Raw genomic sequence first — 7190 nt, 5'->3', positions numbered from 1 at the left:
CCTGTGTTCCATCCAATAGCTGACTGTGAGCATCCACTTCTGTGTTTGATAGCCTCACAAGAGGCGCCAGGTCCCCTTGAACTGAAGTTATAGGTGGTTAAGAGCTTCACTGCCTGCCCTTCCTTTCCACCCACTTTGTATAACAACCCTTGCTGTTCCCGGAACTCATTCTGTAGACCAGGTTGACATCAAACTCTGAGATCCGCCTGCCTCTGCCTCCCAAGGGCTGTGATTAAAAGAGTGCGCCACCACTGCCCGGCCACACACCCCCTTTAAAAACAAGGTCTCAAAGCCAGCACTCGGGAGGCAGAGGCAGGCGGATTTCTGAGTTCGAGGCCAGCCTGATCTACAGAGTGAGTTCCAGGACAGCCAGGGATACACAGAGAAACCCAGTCTCGAAAAAACAAACAAAAACAAAATAAAAACAAGGTCTCAATGTATAGCCCCAGCTGGCCTAGAAATCACTCTGTAGACCATGTTGGCCTTAAACTCGCAGAGTTCTGCCTATATTTGCCTTCAGCTCTGGGATTAAATACATACGTTGTCACATCCAGTATTAAATAAAAACTGTAAAATTTAAAACAAAACCCAGCCTGGCTGTGGCGATACATGTCTTTAAGCCCAGCACTCAGGAGGCAGAGGCAGGTGGGTCTTTGTGAGTTCGAGGCCAGCCTGGTCTACAGAGTGAGTTCCAAGACAGCCAGGGCTACACAGAGAAACCCTGTCTCAAAAAAAAAAAATTACTTAATTGCTTTTAGACTCTTTATATGAATGTTGTGCTTTGAATGAGAATGGCCCCCATTGGCTTGTATACTTGAATAGGTTGGTGGAAGCATTTTGGGGGAGGACTAGGAGGTATGTCACTGGGGTGAGCGTCAACACTTCAAAAGCCCATGCTAGGCCCAGTCTCTCTGTCTCTCTGTCTCTGCCTCCATCTTTCAGATAAAATATAGCTCTCAGCTACTGCTTCGCCCGCCTGCTGCCACGCTCCCCGAGGTGATGAACACGGCCTCACCCTCTGAAACTGTAAGGAAGCCGACACTTAGTACTTTCTAACATACTAGGACAATGAATAAAACTTTCAACGCCCTGTATGAAATGCACAATTAAAATAGGGGCTTAGAAACATTAGCTGTTTTTTTTTTTTTTTCCAGAGCCGAGGGTCGAACCCAGGGCCTTGCGCTTGCTTAGCTTAGTGCTCTACTACCGAGCTAAATCCCCAACCCTTCATGAGCTACCCTTGCAGAGAACCTGGTTCAATTCCTAACGCCCACATGGTGTCTCACAACTGTTATAAGATCCAGTGTCCTGCCGGTGGTGGTGACCCACACCTTTAATTCCAGTACTCAGAGGCAGAGGCAAATCTTGTCTCTCAGAAAAACAAACAAACAAACAAGCAAACAACAACAAAAAACATATTAACATTACAATGTATAACAATAGCAATGGAAATAATTTTATGGTTGGGGGGGGGTCGCCACAGCAGGAGGAACTGCATGAAAGGGTCGAAGTCTTAAGAAGGTTGAGGACAGCTGTGCTAGCGTCGTCTGAGAAGAGCAAGCTTCAGTTGAGAACATACCTCCAGGAACAGACTGTTGGCAAACCTGGAGGGGATTTTCTTAATTGGTGGTTGCAGTGGGAGGGCCCAGCCCTTTGTGGGTAGAGCTACCCCTAGGCTAAGGATCCTAGGATCTGTCAGAAAGCAGGCTGAGAAAACTTTGAGGAGCAAGCCAGAAAGCCGCCCAGCCTTCTCATTAGCTCTTACAACAAGGTTCCTCGCTGGGACTCTGACCCCAGATGTGTAAGCTGAATAAACCCGTTCCTCCACAACTTGCTTTGGTCCTGATGGCTCACCACAGCAACAGTAAAGTGCTTACCTTAGCTACATGATATAATTCCAACCTGGGCTAAATGAGAGTTCAAAGGAAAAGACACATTAGCCTGGGGAGATGGATTGGTGGGTGGGTGACAAGAGGATCTGAGTTTGAATTCTCTTTAAAACAAAGACAAACAAATCATGGTCCCCCACATTTAGGAGGCAGAACAGGCAGATCTCTGGAAGTTTAAGGCCAGCCTGGTCTATATAGTGAGTACCAGGACAGCCAGGGCTACATAGTGAGACCTTGTCTAAAGAAAAAAAACTATCACAACTACACGTGACTGTAAGCCTCCGTGTTGGGGACAGAGACAGAAAGATCCAGCCGGGCTAGCCAAAGAGCAGTGCTCAACCCTGTCTTAAAGGAACAGGTGCCCTCCACTTGCAGGTGCATGGCACAAACGACGGTATGCTACCCAAACACAAAGTAAGAGGAGTAAATAAAAACGAGGGAGAGGAACAGAGAGTAGAGGTGAGGTTCTGGAGCTTGGCTTCCCGTGTGCAGGAGCAAGCAAACCACTGCACACACAAGTGCCATGTAAGGGACTCTGACTCATACAGCCCTCCCCTGGATTTAGAATGTTTAGGAAGGACCAATACGCCCAACATGGGATTTCCTAGTGTTATATGGGTTGTTCTGGTTTTCCCTCTTTGGGTTCTGGTGGTGGTGGTGGTGGTGGTGGTGGTGGTACTGGGAGGAACTCAGTGTCCTGCATTCTAGGTTCTACCACTGAGCCCCACCCACTGGCATTATATACCTAGATATATATATTTGTTCTGTGACCTTGGCTGTAACCAACCTGACAGCGATAAGGATATTCTAAAGAGAGATGGGTGTTCCTTCGTCTGTCAGACTGGAACCCAGGGGCCAGGAGGGGAAACTGAGGCTCTGGGAGTCATCAGAGGAGGAAGCTGCCTTCCAGAGAAAGATACAACTGGTCGGATACCCTGTAAGAGACTGGAGTTCAGGCAATGATGGATCAGCAGTGCACGGGACCGCACCTCGACTAGGACTCCTAGACGGTCTTTGAAGTAGAAACCTACAGAAGGACGTAACCCTTGCCATCGTTTTAGAATAGTGAAGACGGACTTTGTGGGAGGTCCACTAGATCTGTCTCCTTTCCGGATATGCCTACATTGAATAAGTCACTTTCTTTTTCTATTTTTCTCTATTAATTTAGTTTTTTAAATTGGCTCTTTGAAGATGGGTGGCTGAGCCTGGCTTGTCAGGGCTGCCAAAGATCTGACCCCTGACTGTGACATCACCACTACAGGTTTTTTTTCGTCTCCTCAGACTGATAGTGAAAAGCAGAAAACGGACATAAGGCTTAGCAGGTGCCCAGGAGGTCGAGGACAGCCTGGGCACCAGAAAGGGCCCCTTCTCAAAAAGATAGACTTGGTTTGATTTTTGTTTTGTTTTGTTGAGGCTTGGCCTCACTTTTGTAGCTCTGGCTCTCCGGGAACTCCAGACTGGCCTGTTCCATACAGTGAGTATGAGGATAGAGCCACATTCACTGGCCTCTGCCTCCTGAGTGCTGGGATTAAAGATGTACAGCAGTAAAAGATGTGGTCCAGTAATGGGTTCTAATTCACCTTAAAAAGTAAGACTCGGGGTTGGGGATTTAGCTCAGTGGTAGAGCACTTGCCAACAAGCACAAGGCCCTGGGTTCGGTCCTCGGCTCTGGAAAAAAAAAAAAAAAAAAAAGTAAGACTCTAGGCTGGAGGTTTAGCTCGGTGCCTCAAAACTTGCTATGAGGCCTGGGTTCAATCTCCAGCACAAGAGTAAGCAAGTAAGAAATTAAAACTTAGAAGGTTGTGGTGACTCATGCTTTTTGTATGTTGGCTTTTTAGATGGGGGTCTCTTCTGTCTAGGAACTGTGTAGATAAACCGGGCTGGCCTTGATCTCACAGAGATCCAATTGTCTCAGCTTCCCAAGTGCTGGGACTAAAGGTGAGTATCACCCGTGGCCAGAGTGACCCACCCCTGTCATCCCAGCTCGTAAGCAGACCTCTGAGTTCAGGACAGAGAGGGCTACACTGTGGGGTACACTGTGGGGTTCTGTCTCAAAAGCAAACACCAAGATCGTTGTTGGGAACAAATGGTGAAATTTGAGTAAGCTCTATAAATTAAATAGAGTATTGAGTCAATGTTAAATTTTCTGGTTTTTAAGGGCTGGAGAGATGACTCAGAGGTAAAGAGCCCTTGCCGTTCAGTCATGAGGGGAGGAGGTCAGGGGTCAGTACCTGTGTCCCCACAGTCAGCCCGTGGCTCCAGCTCCTAGGAAGAGGACCCCTCTAGTCTTCGAGGGTACCCCCTCACACGTGAGTCTATGCACTCACAATTTAAGACTGAGCAGACCTGAGCAGGGTATAATAATGCACGCCTTAATTCTATCGGCAGGCAGATCTCTGTAAATTCTACGTATTGAGCTCCTGGACTACATAGTGAAATCCTGTCTTGAAAGACAGATAGGGGGCTGGTGAGATGGCTCAGTGGGTAAGAGCATCCGACTGCTCTTCTGAAGGTCCAGAGTTCAAATCCCAGCAACCACATGGTGGCTCACAATCATCTGTAACAAGATCTGACGCCCTCTTCTGGAGTGTCTGAAGACAGCTACAGTGTACTTACATATAATAAATAAATAAATCTTAAAAAAAAAAAAAAAAAAAAAGATAGATCAACAGACCAGCAGAAAGCTCCAACCCCCGATTTTTGTCTATGTAACCTAATATCTGCTTTTTAGGAAATACCAATTAGAGTGTGTGAAAGGATATGCTGTTGACAAATTACTAAATAATTCATTTGAAATGATATACTTCTGAGGGCTGACTATGGGATACAGATACTGACCCCTGAACTCCTGCCCTCATGACTGAACAGCAAGTGTCTTTACCTCTGAGCGATCTTTCCAGCCCTAAAAATCAGATGTAACCCCGTGGCAGAGCAGTGGCCTAGCACACCTAAGGCCCTGGATTCTATTCCCAGCACCAATCAGCCATCAATTAGGAAAAAAACAAAACAAAACAAAAAACATAACATAAGGAGGAGCTGGATGCGGCAGTGCGCACCTTTAATCCCAGCACTCCAGAGGCAGAGGTAGGTGGATCTACTTGAATTTGAGGCCAGCCTGGTCTACATTGGGAATTCCTGGATAAAGAGCTACATAATGAGACCACATCTCAAAAGAACCAATTCTCCCAGGTTGTCCCCTGACCTCCTCACTAGCACCACAGCATGCTCACATACATACACACACATAAAATAAATAGAATGTAACATATGTTACATTCTATACATGAGCTGGACATGATGATGCCTGCCTGCCTGTAGTCTTTTTTTTTTTAAATAATTTACTTTTTATTATACGCGCATTGGTCATTTTGCCTCCATGTGTGTCTGTAGAAGGGTGTTGAATCCCATGGAACAGTAGTTATAGTTGTGAGCTGTCATGTGGGTACTGGGAATTGAACCCAGGCCCTCTGAAATGGTTGCCAGTGCTCTTTACCACAGAGCCATCTCTCCTGCCCTGCATGGCTGTGATCTTGGGGAGTAGCTGAAGAAGCTCGGGATTCCCCAGCTACTCTCAATGCACAGAGTTCAAAGTCCAACCTCTAAAAACTTCAAAAACCTGAAAAGGAAAAGAATATATGTTAATATATGCATATATCCATATAGGGCTGAGAGTCTAGTTGCACCGTACAGCACTTGCCTGGCATGTACAAGACTCACCAATTCCCAGAACTGAGAAAAATAAATGGATAAATGAATAAAAAGTTAATAAGGATGTAAAGAAAATTTTACAGCATATAGAATTTTCTGTAGATTTGAAGTTAAAAACAAAATTTTAAATCAATTTGCTATTTTTCTTTCTTTTCTTTTTTTTTTTTCAAGACAGGGTTTCTCTGTGTAGCCCTGGCTGTCCTGGCACTCACTTTGTAGACCAGGCTAGCCTCGAACTCAGAAATCCGCCTGCCTCTGCCTCCCGAGTGCTGGGATTAAAGGCGTGCGCCACCACGCCTGGCTCAATTTGCTATTTAATTTAATCTCTGCTCTACTCTCTACAGAGGTTGTAATCTTGGATAAACTGTTTAAAACTTTTATGAAATATAAATTTAATTAAAAATAAGGTATGGTGGCACATACCTTTAATCTGCACGAAGGAGTCAGAGACAGGCAGATCTCTGTGAGTTCCAGGTCAGCCAGAACTACACAGAGAAACTCTGTCTCAAAAAACGAAATCAATACATTAGTTAAATAAAACATGAAACCTTTGTTAAAAAAAAAAAAAACAACTAGATATGCTTTAAAAGCACTCATGAATTCTGGAACATAGATATTAACACAATCATGGGATCATTGTGTCTTTAAGTAAGAGCTTTTCTCAAATGTGGTAGAGAATGGTCTGTGATATGTTTCTTCTGTGTCTTCATATTCTTTTGTTATGACATTTATTTTATTTATTTATTCAGTTGGAGGAAAATCACTTGGATGAACCTTGACCCTCCTTTGAACCATCCCATCTTTCTTTCTTCTCTTCATTCATTTCTTTCTTTCTTTCTTTCTTTTTATTTTATTTTATTTCTGTGTGTAGCCTCCTGAAACTAGCTCTGTAGGCCCTGAACTCAGAGATCTGCCTGCCTCTACCTCCAGAGTGCTGGGATTAAAGAAGGCCTGAAATGTGCCACCACGCCCCGCCACCACGCCCTACCTCCACGCCCTGCTTTTTGTTTGTTTGTTTGTTTTTCTCTTCTTAACTTTAAAACAAAACAAAATAACCAAACCAAAACAAAAAAAAAAAAAACCTTGCTGGTCTAGCAGCCTGCACCACCACGCCCCCGCATTTAAGCTCCTCCCTAGCTCACCCACCCAGAGATCCACCCCCTCGAGCCAAGGTCTCTGGAATCCCAGATTTGCTTGTGTAGTTTATGGTAACTTTCAACTTGCGCTTCCGCCAAGTGTGACTGATTATAGGCGTGTAGCTCAAAATCTGGTTTTAGGAGGTGCGGGCTTCGAACTTGCTAGACAGGCACTCTACCAGCTGAGCCACATCCGCAGGCGCAGGAAAACCTGATGAGCGCGAACTGGTTGAATCCTGAAGCAATCCGGAGTCTCTGCAGGGGCGCTGCGCTCTTGATCTTTCCCACCCGCGATTGCTCGCGGTTTGAGGAAGCACCTTCCACGCAGGCGAGTCTCTCCGCCTCTTGCACCCCGCACCACTCGTCTCCTCTAGCCTTAAAAGTGGACCCCAAATTCCAGGACCGGGACTTCTGGGCCAGCCTCCATGGCCAGGTTCCGGGCTTGCTGGATTGGGAT

The sequence above is a fragment of the Mus pahari genome, chromosome 10 (assembly GCF_900095145.1).
Source record: "Mus pahari chromosome 10, PAHARI_EIJ_v1.1, whole genome shotgun sequence".
In the NCBI taxonomy this organism is placed as follows: domain Eukaryota; kingdom Metazoa; phylum Chordata; class Mammalia; order Rodentia; family Muridae; genus Mus; species Mus pahari.
The sequence above is the reverse complement of the archived record's forward strand: the minus strand, read 5'-3'. Positions refer to the sequence as shown.